This window comes from Simochromis diagramma, unplaced genomic scaffold (assembly GCF_900408965.1).
Source record: "Simochromis diagramma unplaced genomic scaffold, fSimDia1.1 OVJJ01000300.1, whole genome shotgun sequence".
In the NCBI taxonomy this organism is placed as follows: domain Eukaryota; kingdom Metazoa; phylum Chordata; class Actinopteri; order Cichliformes; family Cichlidae; genus Simochromis; species Simochromis diagramma.
This window is the reverse complement of record NW_024386976.1, coordinates 27,336-48,359: the sequence shown is the minus strand read 5'-3', so window position 1 is coordinate 48,359 and position 21,024 is coordinate 27,336. Positions and strand designations below refer to the sequence as shown.

Sequence of the window (21,024 nt, the reverse complement as noted above, 5' to 3'; positions counted from 1 at the left end):
GGAGGCCGAGGAGTAACTAAACATCTGACACAATGAGCAAGAAAGTGCAGGAGGGACAGGTGAAGTAGCCATGGTGCTAGTGAGTCGGCTACGAGCTAAGCTAAGCTAAGCTAGCGAAACAGTACAGAGACAGTGAGTGAATACTTTGGCTATAAATTAGGTGGTGAGTACACAGAAAGTGTGTTTCGGATGAAGCACGTGAAGATTATACTCTGAAAAAAGAATGTATTTAAAAGTTGTTAATTAAATTGCTAAGCAAATAAGCTACTCAGAAACACCACTGTGTTTGAGCAGGAAAAGGAAGTGATACTCTCCCGCAGAGCGAGCGAACATCAAGTGACAGCGCCACTGGAGGGAGTGTCAGTTTGTTCCATGACTGCATTTCACTCAATGCCTCTGTTTGTATGTCTTTCACTGCAGGACCAACATGGAGCAAGAAGTCAGCGCTCTCAGGAGGCCGACAAACCTCACAGAAGAAAGGGAGAGAAAACCTACAGCTGTGATGAGTGTGGGAAGGATTTTACCCGGGCTGGAGGCTTAAAAACACACCAACTCATCCACAGTGGAGTTAAACCTTACAGCTGTGACTTGTGTGGAAAGTCTTTTACCCAGGCTGGAAACTTAAATAAACACCAACTCATCCACAGTGGAGTTAAAGCGTACAGCTGTGACTTGTGTGGAAAGTCTTTTACCCTGGCTCAAAGCCTAAAAACACACAAAGTCATCCACAGTGGAGTTAAAGCGTACAGCTGTGACTTGTGTGGAAAGGCTTTTAACTGGGCTGAAAACTTAAAAACACACCAACTCATCCACAGTGGAATTAAACCTTACAGCTGTGAGTTGTGTGGAAAGTCTTTTACCCGGGCTGGAGACTTGAAAACTCACCAACTCATCCACAGTGGATTTAAACCTTACAGCTGTGACTTGTGTGGAAAGTTTTTTACCCAGGCTGGAAGCTTAAAAACACACCAAATCATCCACAGTGGAGTTAAAGCTTACACATGTGAGTTGTGTGGAAAGTCTTTTACCCTGCCTCAAAGCCTAAAAACACACCAAGTCATCCACAGTGGAGTTAAAGCCTACAACTGTGACTTGTGTGGAAAGTCTTTTACCCTGGCTCAAAGCCTAAAAACTCACCAACTCATCCACAGTGGAGTTAAACCTTACAGCTGTGAGTTGTGTGGAAAGTCTTTTACCCAGGCTGGGGGCTTAAAAACACACAAACTCATCCACAGTGGAGTTAAAGCATACAGATGTAACTTGTGTGGAAAGTCTTTTACCCAGGCTCAAAGTCTAAAAACACACCAACTCATCCACAGTGGAGTTAAACCTTACAGCTGTGAGTTGTGTGGAAAGTCTTTTACCCAGGCTGGGGGCTTAAAAACACACCAAGTCATCCATGGTGGAGTTAAAGCTTACAACTGTGACTTGTGTGGAAAGTCTTTTATATATCCACATCAGCTTAAAAAACACCAACAGATCCACACCAGAAAGTAACTCTACAAGTGCAGTTACTGTGAGGATGTATTTAGTTTATCTTGTAATTGTAACCTGACTGTTTGGAACAAGTCTGATCAGTAACCTTATGGAGTTATACTGAATGAACTGGTTTGAAAAATGAAGACTCATTTTCACTCAGTAAGCTGAGTGTTGTAATGTAAACAGGAAAATGTAATTGGACGTTGGCAGAGATGCTCTTTATTTCAGGCGACGTTCAGGATAAAAACATTGAAGGAATTCCCTGACTTACAATGTCTTTGTTTAGAAGCGGAGCGAAGCACATGAATCCATTTCTCAACCCTGTCGTCACTGTGGTGGTGGGAAAGAGTTTCTCTGTGATCTTTGTGGAAAAACCTCCAATCATCAACCACAACCACATAAAACCACATCAATGTAGCCACACTGGAGACAAAATGAACTACTGCAAAGAATGTGGGAGAGGCTTCCACACACCAAGTGCATTAAAAATACATGAACTCTTCCACAGTGGGGTCAAAAAGCACATCTGTGACCAGTGTGGGTCATCCTTCACCACTGAACATGAGCTCAATGAAAAAGCATAAGGGAATCCACACAGGAGAGACACCATACAATTGCAGACACTGTGACAAAAGCTTCTCACAATCAGGTCATCGTAACAAACATGAACGTACACACATGGAAGTGAACTTAAGCTGTGACCAGTGTGACAAGAGCTTCAGGAATCTCAGTTCATACTCCGAACACAAACGATCCCACGCTGTAAATAAACTGTTTCACTGTTACCAATGTGCAAAAACATTCACTTCATTATCTGCTCTGTGCAAACATCAGCCTGATCATGCAGGATTGAAATCACTGGATCACAATGAATCTGAAGAGAGAGAAAGATCCTCTTCTGGTTTCAGGCTCAGACTTAAAAACCTTGAGATCAGGCTCCACAGAGTTCAGATGGAATCTCCTGTAAAGAGTGTCAGCTGATGCCACACTTGGATCTGATGAGGTAGCTCTGATTTCTGAACCTGCAGTGAATAATCCTGAATGTTACATTTAGGAAGCTGCATGTCTAGATATGCATATCAAGTTTATTATTTTTCCTTTTAGGGATTTTAATTCTCTAAAATGTTATCCCTGTTACATTTTAGTCTTTGTTTCCTTAGGATACAGTAGTGTTTAGTAGTTGTATTCATTTTATGTGTTACCTAAGTTAAATTTCAATCCTTCATTCATATTTAATCTTTTGCTGTTGTAAAATCTTCTCTTAAATCATTTTCTCCCAAAACTACAAATGTTTTCACAGCAGTTGCTCTTAAAACTTCCAAAATGAACTAAATCTGTCCACCAGCTTTGAAACGACACCTGCTGTGACTTTATGTCCAGAAAAAAGAAACTCAAGCTAAACTGGTTTTGGGCTGTACTTCCATGTAATGCCAGTTTGTACCTGAAGATGAAGCAGTGAGTCAGTGTAACCTATATTTAATTAGGCAAAGACCACATTCGTATTCACAGTGGCAGCAAAGAAATGTTGAAAGTTAAAAACAGCAGCACACATCAGGACCAATTTAAAGATCACAGGTGACTACTTTTACTTAATTCAAATTCCTTCAAATTTTGGCTCCTCCTTTCACTTTAGTGTATTTACTGTATCCTTGAAGTCCACATGTTGTTTTTTAATGAATTCATTTTGATCCACATGTTCTGCAGCTGTTTTCCTGTTGATTTGAAGTTTGTATTATGAAATCCTGACAATATTAGAGTGTTAGTTATATTTGATGAACTCTGTGTAAAGTTTGTCTTATTAAACAGTTTGGTGTGAAAATGAAGAAATGGTCTCAGAACAAGTAGTTTGAGCTCTTGTTTCCCATTCAAACTAATTTAACTGTTTTCAGTGGTACATGTGGAGGTTTATCAGAGGAGGCGACTTGGCTGTTCTCCACTCACACAGAACAGGGTTCCTGCAGCTCATTAAAAACTCTGAAATGATCTTCAAGGACCAAAATATTTGAATTTTCTCAAAAACGTGCTGTGGGCATGACGTTTTTAGAGAGTGTGTTTAAAACAATTAATAGCTTGAATTTTAATTTTATTTGGAGGAATAAGTGCCATTATATATCTAAAGATGATTTGGTTAAACCATACATTGAAGGCGGTGGAAACGCAATTGATTTTGATATAATGAATGGTGTTTTGAAACTTAAATGGTTAAAATCCTTCCTAAATAATCCACACTCCATTTGGTTTTTTATACCAAGTAAGGTCTTTAACACACTGGGGGGTATCGACTTTCTCCTAAAGTGTGACTTTGAAATTACTAAGCTACCTGCTAAACTCTCTGAATTCCATAAACAGGTCCTTCTTTACTGGAAAATGTTATTTAAACATAATTTCACTCCACATAATAGCCCAATTTGGAACAATAGATATATACTGATGAACAGAAAATCTATTTTTATTCAAGATTGGTTATCAAAAGGTGTTTGGGCAATTGCCCATTTTGTAGATGAGGAAGGACATGTTCTAGGACATCAAGATTTTTGCCAAAAGTTTAATATCCAATGTTCTAAAAGTAAATTTAATCGGGTTATAAAATCCATTCCATTGTCACTTAAAAACATATTGTAAATGATATAATATATTCTGACATCTCCCCCAAGTTAAGGCAATTATATATAAATGGTATTCGATTTTGTGATGTTAAATGCAACAATAAGTTTCTTAGATCTTCATTAAGGAGTCTTTATTCTCCAAATTTACTTAGACGTAATTACATATTAAAAGATTTCCAAAGGGAAGAAATTGAAAAAATAAGAACTGATTATATCACCTTCCCTATCCCTCCTAAAGGGAAAGAAGTCCAATTTAAAATCTTGAATAAAATTTACCCAGCAAATAGACTCCTTAGTGATAGATTCAAAATAGAAACGGGTAATTGTGTATTTTGTGAAACAGAAGAGGAGGATTTGGACCATCTATTCTTTTTGTGCAATTTTATACCAATATTTTGGTTGGATTTTCATACCTGGCTTTATTCCAGTGGGATCCAAATTACCCCATTTACCTTAAATATGATAATGTTTGGAGTGTTTTTGAAAGAAAAGAAAGCTAATTATGGTGTTAATGTGTTATTAATCTTGTGCAAGCATTTTATACATAAATGTCGCTTTTTTAAGACTAAACCAACACTGGCTCACTGGAAAAACGACTTAAACCTGTTGGTTAAATCTTTGACTTTAGTTAAAAAGAAAAAGGCTGCTTTTTTGTTTCCTTTATGGAAGATTTTGATTTAGTGAGTTAATAATTTGTTAAATTATGTGACCCCATCTTTATATTTTATTTTCACTATATATGAAAGTTGCTAATATGTAAGAAATGTCTATTCTCTGAATCTGTAATATATGGTGCATTTTGTTTGTATGTTTATATTACTAATAAAAAAAAACCTTGTGAAGCTCGGTCACGTGACCGCGCAGAAACAAATCACAGCACAGCCGGAAAAGGAGGCGGCGCGAAGTGTCTGTGCAGGAGAGGAGTCGAGCAGAGAGAGCTGCTTTTTCATGAAACGGGAGTAAAGTAGTGAACTTACAGGAACATATACCACTACCAACGTTTGGATCGATATCTGCATCGATCTGCACACCCTTGTCTCCTGGAATGTAGCTGAGATCAGCGGGAACCACGTGGGTCTCTGCTCCGTCTCTGTGTTTCTTAAGACTTCCAGCTTCATCACGGAGTTTCTCTCGGTTTGTGGGCTCATCTAAAGGTAAGCACCGAGCTAACTTTAATGCGGGTTCCGTTTATGTTGAGTTTAGCTCTGTTCAGAATAATAGATTGCTTGGGATACACTGGAGTTAGACACACTGTAGAGTTTGTGATTGCTTACAACATTATGAAATGGCGGTTGCTAGGGGGTAAGAATACATATAGAAAAATAGTCTTGGAGTATGAACAAAAGGATGGGGTGCAGGCAGGGCTCTAGAGTGCGACCAAATTGGTCGCTAATGCGACCAAATTTTTCAATGGTGCGACTAAAAAAAATCTTTGGTCGCACCACAACAACAAAAAAAATCTCTGCAACTCTCCGTGTGGTCAACAACAGACACATGTTATGCCCCTATCGTGGACTAAACCAATCAGAGATAGTCAGGGGCGGGACCTCTCTGATTGGCCGTGGTCCAGTTGAAAGTGCAGGTGGAGAGAGGGAGGTGAGTAGTTTGAATAAAGCGATATCGAATCATTAAATCCTGAATTGACTTTTAAATATAACTGTGTTTTGCCAGATTCACAGATTAAAGCTCACAAAACTATTTCAACATCTACCAAACATTAAGTGAGAGCAGGTACACGGATTCCACGCAAAGACGTAAACACACACCGACGCATCAGAATCAGCTTTGTCTCTTCGGCCAAAGGAGCTTGCAAAGAAAAGCGTCTGGACTCCTATAAGTTGCTTGAAGACGTCTCACCTCTCATCCGAGAAGCTTCTTCAGTTCTTTGTCTTTCTCGGCTTTCTCACCCTACAGCCCGCAGCGATTCTGCTGTGTTGGGTCAGCTCTGTGTTTACGTCTCCAACCAAATTGACTGAGCCAGCAGCAAAAGACGCAGCAAACTAGCTTCACATTTGATAAATGTTATCATGACTGTTTCTGATAAAATGAGGAGTAGACTGATATATTAAATATTCCTTAATTGGGTGAGAAAATCAGACCATGTCATAACTGCTTTAAGTCATACAGAATAGATATCAGAGCCTTAAACAGGCTGACTTCTGCTAAATGGGTCAAACTGGGCAAAAAGTCTACAAACACATAACATCATTATAGAATATGATGTAACACTATAGATCAACTTACCTCAGAATATATAAAGCATATAAACAATTACAGCAATGCGATGCAACAAACGCAGCAGTACTACTAATCCACAATATTCAAAGCTTCATATAACTCAAACAAACATGGGCACTTATTTTCAGGTCCATTCTGCTGCTGATACATACTTTAGGTTTCTGAATATTCTAAACATCACACACACTCCTTTGTGCGTTTTGCTTTGCTCTGTCCAGATGTTTTCCATAAAGGACAGTGACTATACTAAAACCTGTATAGGGAGTGCAGAATTATTAGGCAAGTTGTATTTTTGAGGAATAATTTTATTATTGAACAACAACCATGTTCTCAATGAACCCAAAAACTCATTAATATCAAAGCTGAATGGTTTTGGAAGTAGTTTTTAAGTTTGTTTTTAGTTTTAGCTATTTTAGGGGGATATCTGTGTGTGCAGGTGACTATTAATTCAATTCAATTTTATTTATATAGCGCCAAATCACAACATAAGTCGCCTCAAGGCGCTTCATAGATACAGAGAAAAAAACCCAACAATCATATGACCCCCTATGAGCAAGCACTTTGGCAACAGTGGGAAGGAAAAACTCCCTTTTAACAGGAAGAAACCTCCGGCAGAACCAGGCTCAGGGAGGGGCGGCCATCTGCTGCGACCGGTTGGGGTGAGAGAAGGAAGACAGGATAAAAGACATGCTGTGGAAGAGAGACAGAGGTTAATAACAGATATGATTTAATGCAGAGAGGTCTGTTAATACATAGTGAGTGAGAAAGGTGACTGGAAAGGAAAAACTCAATGCATCATGGGAATCCCCCGGCAGCCTATGTCTATTGCAGCATAACTAAGGGAGGATTCAGGGTCACCTGGTCCAGCCCTAACTATATGCTTTAGCAAAAAGGAAAGTTTTAAGCCTAATCTTAAAAGTAGAGATAGTGTCTGTCTCCCGAATCCAAACTGGAAGCTGGTTCCACAGAAGAGGGGCCTGAAAACTGAAGGCTCTCCCTCCCATTCTACTTTTAAATACTCTAGGAACAACAAGTAGGCCTGCAGAGCAAGAGCGAAGTGCTCTAATAGGGTGATATGGTACTACAAGGTCATTAAGATAAGATGGGGCCTGATTATTTAAGACCTTGTATGTGAGGAGCAGGATTTTGAATTCAATTCTGGATTTAACAGGAAGCCAATGAAGGGAAGCCAAAACAGGAGAAATATGCTCTCTCTTTCTAGTCCCTGTCAGTACTCTTGCTGCAGCGTTTTGGATTAGCTGAAGGCTTTTCGGTGAGTTTTTTGGACATCCTGATAATAATGAATTACAGTAGTCCAGCCTGGAAGTAATAAATGCATGAACTAGTTTTTCAGCGTCACTCTGAGACAGGATATTTCTAATTTTAGAGATGTTGCGCAAATGGAAGAACGCAGTCTTACATATTTGTTTAATATGTGCATTGAAGGACATGTCCTGGTCAAAAATGACTCCAAGGTTCCTCACAGCGTTACTGGAGGCCAAGGTAATGCCATCCAGAGTAAGAATCTGCTTAGATACCATATTTCTAGGCTTTTCAGGGCCGAGTACAATAACCTCAGTTTTATCTGAATTAAGAAGCAGAAAGTTAGCGGCCATCCAGGTCTTTATGTCTTTAAGACATTCCTGCAGTGCATTACTGTGCATAATTATTAGGCAACTTAACAAAAAACAAATATATACCCATTTCAATTATTTATTTTTACCAGTGAAACCAATATAACATCTCCACATTCACAAATATACATTTCTGACATTCAAAAACAAAACAAAAACAAATCAGCGACCAATATAGCCACCTTTCTTTGCAAGGACACTCAAAAGCCTGCCATCCATGGATTCTGTCAGTGTTTTGATCTGTTCACCATCAACATTGCGTGCAGCAGCAACCACAGCCTCCCAGACACTGTTCAGAGAGGTGTACTGTTTTCCCTCCTTGTAAATCTCACATTTGATGATGGACCACAGGTTCTCAATGGGGTTCAGATCAGGTGAACAAGGAGGCCATGTCATTAGTTTTTCTTCTTTTATACCCTTTCTTGCCAGCCACGCTGTGGAGTACTTGGACGCGTGTGATGGAGCATTGTCCTGCATGAAAATCATGTTTTTCTTGAAGGATGCAGACTTCTTCCTGTACCACTGCTTGAAGAAGGTGTCTTCCAGAAACTGGCAGTAGGACTGGGAGTTGAGCTGGACTCCATCCTCAACCCGAAAAGGCCCCACAAGCTCACCTTTGATGATACCAGCCCAAACCAGTACTCCACCTCCACCTTGCTGGCGTCTGAGTCGGACTGGAGCTCTCTGCCCTTTACCAATCCAGCCACGGGCCCATCCATCTGGCCCATCAAGACTCACTCTCATTTCATCAGTCCATAAAACCTTAGAAAAATCAGTCTTGAGATATTTCTTGGCCCAGTCTTGACATTTCAGCTTGTGTGTCTTGTTCAGTGGTGGTCATCTTTCAGCCTTTCTTACCTTGGCCATGTCTCTGAGTATTGCACACCTTGTGCTTTTGGGCACTCCAGTGATGTTGCAGCTCTGAAATATGGCCAAACTGGTGGCAAGTGGCATCTTGGCAGCTGCACGCTTGACTTTTCTCAGTTCATGGGCAGTTATTTTGCGCCTTGGTTTTTCCACACGCTTCTTGCGACCCTGTTGACTATTTTGAATGAAACGCTTGATTGTTCGATGATCACGCTTCAGAAGCTTTGCAATTTTGAGACTGCTGCATCCCTCTGCAAGATATCTCACTATTTTTGACTTTTCTGAGCCTGTCAAGTCCTTCTTTTGACCCATTTTGCCAAAGGAAAGGACGTTGCCTAATAATTATGCACACCTGATATAGGGTGTTGATGTCATTAGACCACACCCCTTCTCATTACAGAGATGCACATCACCTAATATGCTTAATTGGTAGTAGGCTTTCGAGCCTATACAGCTTGGAGTAAGACAACATGCATGAAGAGGATGATGTGGACAAAATACTCATTTGCCTAATAATTCTGCACTGTGTGTGTGTGTGTGTGTGTGTGTGTGTGTGTGTGTGTGTGTGTGTGTGTGTGTGTGTGTGCGTGTGTGTGTGTGTGTGCATGTGTGTGTGCGTGCGTGCGTGCGTGTGTGTGTATATATATATATATATTAGGGGTGCATCGATACACAAAATTCACGGTTCGGTTCGGTTCGATACTTTGGTGTCACGGTTCGATATTTTTTTCGATACAAAAAAATGTTCATGCCTTTTTAATTTGTCATTTATTAAAATTATAAATATATATTTTAACACAAAAGTACAGTTTTTAAATTTAACCCTAACCCTTGTGTGTGTTTTTTATTTTGACAGCGAATGCGCACCTGCGGACCACTTATGTGCAGCCCTGGTTATTTAGCTCGTCATATTGCAGCCACAGAAATTCTTTTGTCCATGAAACCATAAAGCTGCACTTTCTTTTTGCCTTATAGTCTGATTTGTCATAACTTCTCTGTTTTGTGGTAAGCTTTTCTTTGGCTGTCACTTCTTTTGTACTTTTTTTTTGTATATATATATGTATATATATATATATATATATATATATGTATGTATATATATATATGTATATGTATGTATGTGTGTGTGTGTGTGTGTGTGTGTATTGTATTTGTGTCCCAGCTGAGTAACAGGAGGAGAAGAGTCTGGTGGTGCAGCAGAGGAATAATTTCAGCCATTTGGACTCAGCTCAGCCACTACAGAGGAAACAATGACTTCAACACAAAAGGTGAGAAAAACATCACAGTTACACTGTTATTGAAAACTGTGTGCACAACTGGTCGGTTTTTCAAAACCCGTTAACAGCAGCTTTGTCTTTTCCATCCTGGGCTCCTCCATATATACAGAATCTACATTCAAAACCACAGAAGTTAAAAGAAAATAAAAAGATCATATTTTCTCTAAACACATTGAAACAACATTATCATCAGTTGAACTCACGATTTTTTCTGAAGTAAAAGAGTTTCTCTACTCGTCAATATTTCTTCAATAATGTCATTTTCATTACAACTCTCATTGTAGCACATCATTGTAATGTGATACTGTCACCAGAAGGTGGTGGAAACACACTAACAATGTGTTTGTTCTCACTTTAAATTCCACCAATGGAGGGAGTTTCAGTTTGTTCCACGACTGCATTTCACTCACGGCCTCTGTTTGTATCTCTGTCACTGCAGGACCAACATGGAGCGAGAAGTCAGCGCTCTCAGGAGGCCGACAAACCTCACAGAAGAAAGGGAGAGAAATCCTACAGCTGTGACCTGTGTGGAAAGTCTTTTACCCTGGCTCAAAGCCTAAAAAAACACCAAGTCATCCACAGTGGAGTTAGACCTTACAGCTGTGAGTTGTGTGGAAAGTCTTTTACCCAGGCTGGACACTTAAAAACTCACCAACTCATCCACAGTGGAGTTAAGGCATACAGTTGTGACCTGTGTGGAAAGTCTTTTACCCAGGCTGGAAACTTAAAAACACACCAACTCATCCACAGTGGATTTAAACCGTACAGCTGTGAGTCTTGTGGAAAATCTTTTACCCTGGCTCAAAGCCTAAAAACACACCAACTCATCCACAGTGGATTTAAACCGTACAGCTGTGACTTGTGTGGAAAGTCTTTTACCCTGGCTGGACACTTAAAAACTCACCAACTCATCCACAGTGGATTTAAAGCGTACAACTGTGACCTGTGTGGAAAGTCTTTTACCCTGGCTCAAAGCCTAAAAAAACACCAAGTCATCCACAGTGGAGTTAAACCTTACAGCTGTTACTTGTGTGGAAAGTCTTTTACCCAGGCTGGAGACTTAAAAACTCACCAACTCATCCACAGTGGATTTAAAGCGTACAACTGTGACCTGTGTGGAAAGTCTTTTACCCTGGCTGGACACTTAAAAACTCACCAACTCATCCACAGTGGATTTAAAGCGTACAACTGTGACCTGTGTGGAAAGTCTTTTACCCTGGCTCAAAGCCTAAAAAAACACCAAGTCATCCACAGTGGAGTTAAAGCTTACAGTTGTGACTTGTGTGGAAAGTCTTTTACCCAGGCTGGACACTTAAAAACTCATCAAGTCATCCACAGTGGAGTTAAGCCTTACAGTTGTGACTTGTGTGGGAAGTCTTTTACCCAGGCTGGAGACTTAAAAACTCACCAAATCATCCACAGTGGAGTTAAAGCGTACAGTTGTGACTTGTGTGGAAAGTCTTTTACCCTGGCTCGAAGCCTAAAAACACACCAAGTCATCCATAGTGGAGTTAAACCTTACAGCTGTGAGTCTTGTGGAAAGTCTTTTACCCTGGCGCAAACCTTAAAAAGACACCAAATCATCCACAGTGGAGTTAAACCTTACAGCTGTGACTTGTGTGGAAAGTCTTTTGCCCAGGCTGCACACTTAAAAAAACACCAACTCATCCACAGTGGAGTTAAAGCACACAACTGTGAGTTGTGTGGTAAGGCTTTTGCTCTAAATAGCGACTTACAGAGGCATCTAGTTACCCACTCTGGAATTAAGGCGTATAGCTGCGACTTTTGTGGAAAATGTTTCAGTGACATACGGTACCGAAATATTCACCTACGGATTCACACTGGAAATGATGTTTACTGCTGTGATCAGTGTGGGAAACTGTTTGCAACAGGTGCAAAGCTACGACGACATATGATTAGCCACACTGAGGAGAGACCATATAAATGTGACCTGTGTGAGAAGACTTTTAAAGCTCCACTTCAGCTGAATAAACACCAACAGATCCACACAAGAAAGTAACTCTACAAGTGCAGTTACTGTGAGGTATGTATTTAGTTTTTTTGTCTTGTAATTTTAACCTGATTGTTTGGAACAAGTCTGATCAGTAACCTTATGGAGTTATACTGAATGAACTGTTTGGAAAAATGAAGAATAATTTTCACTCAGTAAGCTGAGTGTTGTAATGTAAACAGTAAAATGTAATTGGACGTTGGCAGAGATGCTCTTTGTTTCAGGAGACTTTCAGGATAAAAACGTTGAAGGAATTCCCCGACTTACAATGTCTTTGTTTAGATGTGGAGCAAAGCACATGAATCCATTTCTCAACCCTGTCGTCACTGTGGTGGTGGGAAAGAGTTTCTCTGTGATCTTTGTGGAAAAACTTCCAATCATCAACGGGACCAAAAACCACATCAACGAAGCCACACTGGAGACAAAATGAACTACTGCAAAGAATGTGGGAGAGGCTTCCACACACCAAGTACATTAAAATACATGACCTCTTCCACAGTGGGGTCAAAAAGCACATCTGTGACCAGTGTGGGTCATCCTTCACCACTGGACATAAGCTCAATGAAAAAGCATAAGGGAATCCACACTGGAGAGACACCATACAAGTGCAGACACTGTGACAAAAGCTGGTCACAATCAGGTCATCGTAACAAACATGAACGTACACACATGGAAGTGAACTTCAGCTGTGACCAGTGTGACAAAAGCTTCAGGAATCTCAGTTCATACTCCGAACACAAACAATCCCAAGCTGTACATAAACTCTTTCACTGTTACCAATGTGCAAAAACCTTCACTTCATTATCTGCTCTGTGCAAACATCAGCCTGATCATGCAGGACTGAAATCACTGGATGTTAATAGGAAAATTGTGCTTAGTAGTCAGTATAATCTTTCAATGATACAAGTTTGCATATGGTAGAATGCTGCATGTAATCATTTGTGTGTAGAAGTATATAGTTGGTGGCATATTGAAAGAATGTCTCATCCTAGGAGGTCTGTAACATTCTAGGGTGTTCACCAGTGTTGGTCAAGTTACTTGAAAAAAGTAATCAGTAACTAATTACTGATTACTTCCCCCAAAAAAGTAATCCCGTTACTTTACTGATTACTTATTTTCAAAAGTAATTAATTACTTAGTTACTTAGTTACTTTTTAAAAACACGATTTACAACCTGAAGAGGTGATAAAGCCATAGATCTTTCAGCCCAATTCTACTTTTTCTACATAATGCATCATACAAAATGTAATCAAATGGAAAAGTCTCATTTTTTTAAACTTGTTTTATCATTTTTAATCTTTTAACTTTATGCATCAAGCAAAAATTTAATTATATGCAACATTCTCTGAGTTGAATAAATTAGTTTTCACATTTAAACCATTCCAGCACATAAAATAAAATATTTTTTGTGTTTACACTCACTCTTTCAAATAGATGCAAGTAAAAAACAGCAGAAAATAAATAAAGTCAAAGACTCAGCGGTCCTGTTGCTCTATTTTCACCTGAAAAGCAGGACTGAGGTAGGCGGAGGTTTACCCTGATGCAGGTGTGCCGCGGTCAGTTGAAGAATCCACGAGTTACTCTGTGAATTTCCCATTACGTCGTGGTGCTTGCTTGGAACGTTAGGGGTTTTTTTCGCTGTAAAAAGAAGTTTTCTTCCCACGCACGATGGACGCTAATGTTTTTGTCCCTTTTTATGGAATCAAACTCAAAGTAAGGTCAGTACTTCCACGCTTTAAACGCTGCACGCTCATACTCTCTCCCACAATCGATATGTGATCCATTGTTGATCTGCACACAGCTGTTGTCACTAACGGCGCACTCGCTTACGTCACTGTCGTGAGACATTCTCGCAAAAAAATCACGGTTTTAGTAACGTAGTAACGCAGCGTTACTACGGGAAAGTAACGTTAATCTAATTACCGTTTTTGCAATAGTAATCCCTTACTTTACTCGTTACTCGAAAAAAGTAATCAGATTACAGTAACGCGTTACTGCCCATCTCTGGTGTTCACCCCCACATCCTAGGAGCATGAGAGAGGTCGTACCTTGTCTTATTGTTTTACGGTAGGATTAACGTTGCTACAGTATGTCAGTTTTAGTTTAAGTGCTTTTTTACATATAGATGAACTGTTGGATTTTCCAGACCAGCAGGTTAAGGGAAGTCGTTTATGGGGCCACACTCTGACCACACACACACACACACACACACACCTCCACATTCCAATGTAAGGAACAAACGCTCCCTGAAGTATAAATAAAGACCAGGGCAGTTTCTCAGTGCGAGCCTCAGTGCTGGAGGCTGCCCTTGCTAGCAAGAAGTTCTGTGTGTTTCTCTTCTCTGAGTATATTTCTTAACACTGGATCACCAGGAATCTGAAGAGAGAGAAAGATCCTCTTCTGGTTTCAGGGTCAGACTTAAAAACCTTGAGATCAGGCTCCACAGAGTTCAGATGGAATCTCCTGTAAAGAGTGTCAGCTGATGCCACACTTGGATCTGATGAGGTACTCTGATTTCTGGAGCTGCAGTGAATAATCCTGAATGTTACATTTAGGAAGCTGCATGTATAGATATGTATATCAAGTTTATTATTTTTCCTTTTAGGGATTTTAATTCTCTAAAATTTTATCCCTGTTACATTTTAGTCTTTGTTTCCTTAGGACACAGTAGTGTTTAGTAGTTGTATTCATTTTATGTGTTACCTAAGTTAAATTTCAATCCTTCCTTCATATTTAATCTTTTGCTGAGGTAAAATCTAATCTTAAATCATTTTCTCCCAAAACTGCAAATATTTTCACAGCAGTTACTCTTAAATCCTCCAAAATGAACTAAATCGGTCCACCAGCTTTGAAACAACACCTGCTGTGACTTTATGTCCAGAAAAAAGAAACTCAAGCTAAACTGGTTTTGGGCTGTACTTTCATATATTGCCAGTTTGTACCAGAACATGAAGCAGTGAGTCAGTGTAACATTTATTTAATTAGGCAAAGACCACATTCATATTCACAGTGGCAGCAAAGAAATGTTGAAAGTTAAAAACGGCAGCACACATCAGGGCCATTTTAAAGATCACAGGTGACTACTTTTACTTAATTCAAATTCCTTCACATTTTTGGCTCCTCCTTTCACTTTAGTGTATTTACTTTATCCTTGAAGTCCACATGTTGTTTTTTTAAGGAATTCATTTTTGATCCACATGTTCTGCAGCTGTTTTCCTGTTGATTTGAAGTTTGTATTATGAAATCCTGATCATGTTAAAGCGTTAGTTATATTTGATGAACTCTGTAACGTTTGTCTTATTAAACAGTGTAACTGCTACTGAAGGTTTTTCATGTTCGAAGTAGAATGAAGGGCCATGCTCCAACTGATGTTCAGCCAGTATTTTAATCTTCTTTTCACCAGCAAACACCGTGAAAAACTGGTGAAATGATCAATGAAAAACACGGATATTACATCAGGAGAACAAAAATTACAACTCAAATAAAACATGCACACAAAGTAAATGCACCAACATACCGTGTGCGCCTTTCTACTGAACATTCATGAGCAATTGTAGTCCATATCTTCTATATTTCCACCTTTTACACAAGCCAGCATTCTCTTTCTGGCTCGAGCCTTCAGTCTCTGGTGACATGTGCGTTTAATTGAGCATCACCCCAAAGCATGCGCACCACAAAGCGTCACACTCAGGCCCACCAGTAGGTGGCGACAACACAACATGAATCCAGATTAAACACCAAATTTTGAACATTGCAATCACATAATAATTACATTTCAATGCGACAGCTACAAACAGTTTGGTGTGAAAAATGAAGAAATGGTCTCAGAACAAGTAGTTTGAGCCCTGATTTCTGATTCAAACTAATTTAACTGTTTTCAGTGGTACATGTGGAGCTTTATCCATATCCCCCAACTGCAGCATCCAATACACACTCAACACAAGGCTCCAGCCTGTCTCTCTCAACCACCCAGGTTAGGAGGGAACTGAGGAGGATTAATGGCAAGAAGGCAGCGGGTCCAGATGGCATCAGCTCGAGGGTCGTCAGGTCCTGCGCGGACCAACTGTGTGGGGTGTTGGAGCACCTCTTCAACTTGAGCCTGAGGTTGGGAAGAGTCCCACAGCTCTGGAAAACCTCCTGTGTTGTTCCAGTGCCAAAGACTTCACACCCCAAGGACCTCAACAGCTACAGGCCGGTGGCTCTGACATCCCACCTGATGAAGACCCTGGAGCGGTTGGTCCTGGCTCAGCTTCGGCGCCTAACAAGCTCATCACTGGACCCACTTCAGTTTGCCTACCAGCCTGGCATCGGAGCGGATGATGCCGTCATTCACCTCCTACATCGTTCCCTCGCTCACCTGGAGACCGCTGGAAGCACTGTGAGAATCATGTTCTTTGATTTCTCCAGTGCCTTCAACACCATTCTTCCCTCGGTTCTGAAGGACAAGCTGGAGAACTCTGGAGTGGACCATCACCTCACTACATGGATACTGGACTACCTCACCGACCGACCACAGTATGTGAGGACTCAGGGCTGTGTGTCGGACAGGGTCGTCTGCAGTCCGGGGCCCCACAGGGAACGGTTCTGGCTCCGTTCCTCTTCACCATCTACACTGCAGACTTCTCCCACAACTCCACCCAGTGCTTCCTGCAGAAGTTCTCTGATGACTCTGCAATAGTCGGCCTCATCACTGATGGGGACGACAAGGAGTACAGAGGACTGACTCAAGACTTTGTGGACTGGTGCCAGCTGAACTACCTCCAGATCAACGCCAGTAAAACCAAGGAACTGGTGGTAGACTTCCGCAGGCACAAGCATTCTCCACTGCAACCACTGAACATCCAGGGTATGGACATTGAGGCTGTGGACAGCTACAGGTACCTTGGTGTTCATCTGAACAATAGACTGGACTGGACTCATAACTCAGACGCCCTCTACAGGAAAGGGCAGAGCAGGCTGTACCTGCTGCGGAGACTAAGGTCGTTTGGAGTGGAGGGCCCACTCCTGAAGACCTTCTATGACTCTGTGGTGGCTTCTGCTATCTTTTATGGTGTGGTCTGCTGGGGCGGCAGCATCTCTGCTGGGGACAGAAAGAGACTGAACAGGGTGATCCGAAGGGCCAGCTCTGTTCTAGGATGCCCGCTGGACCCAGTGGAGGTGGTGAGTGACAGGAGAACGGCGGCTAAGCTGTCATCACTGTTGGACAACATCTCCCACCCCATGCAGCAGACTGTGACAGCACTGAGCAGCTCCTTCAGTGGGAGACTGCGGCACCCACGGTGTGGGACGGAGAGATTTCGCAGGTCTTTCCTCCCCACTACTGTCAGACTCCACAACAAAGACTTTAACTGAACAAACACACACATCCACACATGTGCAATAACACTAAGTGCAATAGTGTTATTGCACTTAGTGTAATAACACTAAGAGCCCCCTCCTCTTCACTCTGCTGACCCATGACTGCACTCCATCATACAGCTCCAACCTCTTCATCAAGTTTGCGGACGACACAACGGTGGTGGGTCTCATTAGCAACAGGGATGAGACCGACTACAGAAGTGAGGTGAGACGCCTGGCCACGTGGTGTGCTGACAACAATCTCTCTCTGAATGTGGAGAAGACAAAGGAGATTGTTGTGGACTTCAGGAGAATGCACACCCAACATGCTCCTCTGACCATTGACGGAGCGTCTGTGGAGAGAGTGAGCAGCACCAAGTTCTTGGGTGTGCACATCACAGAGGATCTCTCCTGGACGTACAACACCACAGCACTGGCCAAGAAATCACAGCAGCGTCTCTTCTTTCTCCGCAAACTAAGAAGAGCAGGAGCACCAGCCCCCATCATGCACACCTTCTACAGAGGCACCATCGAGAGCATCCTGTCGAGCTGCATCACTGTGTGGTTTGGAGCCTGCAATGCGTCCTGTCATAGAACCCTCCAACGCATAGTGAGAGCTGAAGAGAGGATCATTGGTGTCTCTCTCCCCTCCCTCCAGGACATTTACAGCACCCGTCTCACTAAAAAAGCCCTTTGCATAGCGGTTGATCCCACGCACCCAATGCAAAGCTTCTTCAAGCTGCTGCCGTCGGGGAGGAGACTGCAGAGTCTCCAGGCCAGGACCAGCAGGCTGAAGGACAGCTTCATCCATCAGGCTGTCAGGAAGCTTAACTCCCTCCCGATTCTGCCCCCTCTCCCCTCTCTCCTCCACGGTCTCACTGAACTCTGTCACACACACTCACACACACACACTCTCTGACTCACTCACTGGCCTGCACCAGTTACCAGTCACTTTGTGGAGCATTGGACTGCCATTACCTCATAAGACTTTGTGTTACACTATCTCATACCGTACATTACCAAATCTCCATTTGCACTATTTGCCTATTTGCACTACTCTGCCTGGTTTGCACTCAATGTCATTTACCCTTATATTGTATATTGTATAGCTTTCTTGTTATATGTAAAATTGTATTATATTATTTAATTTTTTTTACTTTAAAATATTTTACTTGCATTTTTAATCACTCTTATATTTAAATGTTCATTTTCTATTTTATCTAGGTATTGAGAGTAACAAAGTTTCTATTCTCTGTATGTCCTGTACATGTGGCAGAATTGACAATAAAGTTGACTTTGACTTTGACTTTGATAATCTTTTCTGGCATCGTTGTATTTTTACTCAGTTGTATATAGCATTTGTATTCTATTTTTATCTTATTGTATATTTTTATTCTATTTTATTCTACTGTATATAGTATATTATTTTTATTCTATTCTGTACAGCTGTGTACTGTATTTATTCTTATCGTATTCTAATTTTTGCTTCATAACTTTTGCACTGTCCACTTCCTGCTGTGACAAAACAAATTTCCCACGTGTGGGACTAATAAAGGTTATCTTATCTTATCTTATCTTATCTTATCTTATCTTATCTTATCTTATCTTATCACAGGAGGAGACACACCGACACATATTTCCTTTCAATTTGGTTTTCTACTTGTTTTCTATCTTTTTAGTTAATTAACTGATTTTAATTGTCAGATTTTCCCACCTAATTCATTATTTCCAAAGATATGCACGTGGCACAGTAACAGTATCTTTAGCAGTAGCTTGGGACCTGACGGTAAATGTTTACTTTGTCTCTCCGAGATTTACTGATAGAAACCTTTGCAGAGAGAACAACACAGTATGAACAGTCTTCTCACAGGTACTGATAAAGAAACAAATATAGAGTTTCTCTTAATTTTGCTTCAGTTTGTTTTGTTTAATCTTGAGCTTCAACATGTTAAGTTTACAGATGGTGAGCTTAAGTTGCCAGCATGTAATGTTCCTACAAAAATACAGGCTAAGTGTGTACCCGTGTTAGTGATTTAACTGAGGCAGCTCAACAAAGCCAGTCCTTCTTTGTATTAATTGACTTGACAAAACCAACAAACCCAGGTGAGAGATAAAGGGTATCACAACAGTGGTTATCTGTTTTCTCTTATTTTGATCTAATACAGGGGACATTAAAGTCACTTTAGCAAAATGTATTTTAATAGTTGAAGGTTATTGGCAATAGCTGTTACGGCCCTGGCCGTCTAGAGTTTGTTTCTGTGCTATGTCTTTAAGTATCTACAGGTCCTTCCTGATAGGAGAGCTGGCGGTGGGTTATTGGTCCCCTCATCATGTGGCTGTTTTTAAAACATCCCTCACCAGCAGTTGTTGGCGACAGCAGGTGACAGCAGCAGCAGACCCATCCTTGGCCTCCAAACTTTGTGACATTCGTGTGTGTGATCCTTAAGACCTACAGAGCTTTGGACATAGTATGTAGACACATTTTCACTTGTAAATAGTAAACTGTAAATAAGCACTGAAGCAGAAGAGGAGAGCTGCCTTAATATTCTCCTGTTTATTTCAGTTAGGGAGTTAGGTGTAGCATGTGTCCTTTGTTTGGTTTATGTTTCACATAGGGTTTAGATAGCACCTCCTTTCCTGACTTAGCTTGGTTTTTTTTGTTGTTGCTTTTTTTTTGGGGGGGGGGGGGGGGGGGGCTTGTTATTTCGGGCTTTGTTCATCCCAGAGTAAAGTTTTTCAGTGTAGACACAAATGAACCACCGCTCACTTCAAAGATTGGCTTCTGACTATGGTTTTTGGAACCAGGGCGGGGTCACTTCCTTTCCAACCCTTATGTTATGTTTCTGTACCCCTAGACTGGGGCGTAACAATAACCAACAAATATGACTGATTGGTTCTCTTATTTGAGCCCTGCGAGCTGAAAGTCACCATATTTTCATCAATCAACAAAATGCAGTGAATGAACAAAAGATAAATCAATAAGTGGTGTAAACACCTTTTGCCTTCAAAACAGCATCAATTCTTCTAGGTGCACTTGCACACAGTTTTTGAAGGTAGGTTGTTCCTACCAGCTTCCTCACATCCTTCTCTCTCTTCATGTAAACCCAGACACACTCGATGATGTTCAGGGTTCTGTGGTGGGCTGTACTATCACTTCCAGTACTTCTTGTTCTTCTCTACACTGAAGATAGTTCTTAATGACTTTGACTGTATGCTTGGGGTCATGCTGCAGGATAATTCAAATTCACTGAATCATCATTTGAATAGAGACAAATACATTCTTACTGCTCAGTTGCAGCTGCGGGTGACACGGGAAATTTTTAACTGCAGAAAAAATTGTTGCTGCAAGAAGAACAGAGTATAATCAGTGTTTATTAGTGGTGTCCTTTGGTGCACTGCAGTACTTAGGCTGACGTTTTACTTCAGTGCAGTTCAGTGATGGATGGAGGGAATTTTATTGTAGTCACAGAGATCCATAACAGGGAGCAGGAAAAGAGTTCCACTGGATCACAATAATAAAGTCTAAGAGAACAAGATGTATTTAATTTTATCCAATCCAAACCATCTTTATTTAT

The 21,024-nt window shown here is 40.9% G+C and overlaps 2 long non-coding RNA genes across 2 annotated transcripts; one reads left to right on the top strand and one right to left on the bottom strand.

Annotated features, from left to right (window-relative positions):
* Nucleotides 1-196: 196 nt before the first annotated feature.
* LOC120738323 lies at nt 197-19,209 on the bottom strand. Its single transcript, XR_005696945.1, has 3 exons — nt 19,199-19,209; nt 16,392-16,394; nt 197-348 (listed from the first exon to the last, which is right to left on the bottom strand). It is a non-coding gene; the product is annotated as an uncharacterized LOC120738323 (long non-coding RNA).
* Nucleotides 1,271-12,811, top strand: LOC120738320. Its single transcript, XR_005696943.1, has 2 exons — nt 1,271-1,531; nt 12,158-12,811. It is a non-coding gene; the product is annotated as an uncharacterized LOC120738320 (long non-coding RNA).
* Nucleotides 19,210-21,024: the final 1,815 nt, after the last annotated feature.